At 45.3% G+C, this 1,004-nt stretch overlaps 1 pseudogene; it reads left to right on the forward strand.

Annotated features, from left to right (window-relative positions):
* Positions 1 to 555: 555 nt before the first annotated feature.
* LOC115284629 lies at positions 556 to 997 on the forward strand (annotated as a pseudogene).
* Positions 998 to 1,004: the final 7 nt, after the last annotated feature.

The raw sequence follows: 1,004 nt of genomic DNA on the forward strand, positions 1-1,004 counted from the left end.
TACCAACTATTTAAGGCAGAAATTGTAACAATTCTCTGCCATCTCTATTAGGAAACAATGCAAATAATGAGGAACTAGATGCTTTCCTGTTAAGATCAGGAATGAGGCAAAGATGCCCCCTCTCAAACTCCTATTTATCACTGTACTGGAAACCCCAGCAATTCAATAAATTAGAGAAGGAAATCAAAGGTATACAGATGGGAATTAAGAAAAAAAACACCTATCTTCATCTACAGATGACACAATTGTCAATGTAGAAAATTTCAAAAAACAACAAAAAATTTCTGGAACTAATAAGCAACTATAGCACAGTTGCATGATGCAAGGTTAATAATGAAAAGCCAATGGCTCTAGTAGAAAAAAGGCAATGATGTCCTCTCTTGAACTCTTTCAACATCATAATGGAGGCCCTAGCTCATGCCACTAAAAAAGAAGAGGAAATAGAAGGAATTTAAAGACTGGGAAGGAAAAAATGAATCTTTGTTCACAGATGACATGCTTGTCTATGCAGAAAATTCCCAAAGAGACAGAGTGGCCAACGGCCTGCAGAGCAAAATGCCCAAGTTTTATTGTGACTACGACGACACATACCTCACCCATGACTCTCCATCTGTGAGAAAGACGCATTGCAGTGGTAGGAAATACAAAGAGAATGTGGAAGACTACTATCAGAAATGGATGGAAGAGCAAGCCCAGAGCCTGATGGACAAAACAACTGCTGCATTTCAGCAAGGAAAGATTCCTCCTACTCCATTCTCTGCTCCTCCTCCTGCGGGGGCCATGATTCCACCTCCCCTAGTCTCCCGGGTCCTCCTCGCCCCGGTATGATGCCAGCACCAAGCACGGGGGGCCCCCTCCCATGATACCAACGATGGGCCCTCCTCCTCCTGGGATGATGCCAGTGGGACCTGCTCCTGGAATGAGGCCGCCTATGGGAGGGCACATGCCAATGATGCCTGGGCCCCCGATGATGAGACCTCCCGCCCATCCCATGATGGTGCCCA

This window comes from Suricata suricatta, unplaced genomic scaffold (genome assembly GCF_006229205.1).
Source record: "Suricata suricatta isolate VVHF042 unplaced genomic scaffold, meerkat_22Aug2017_6uvM2_HiC HiC_scaffold_12993, whole genome shotgun sequence".
NCBI lineage: Eukaryota > Metazoa > Chordata > Mammalia > Carnivora > Herpestidae > Suricata > Suricata suricatta.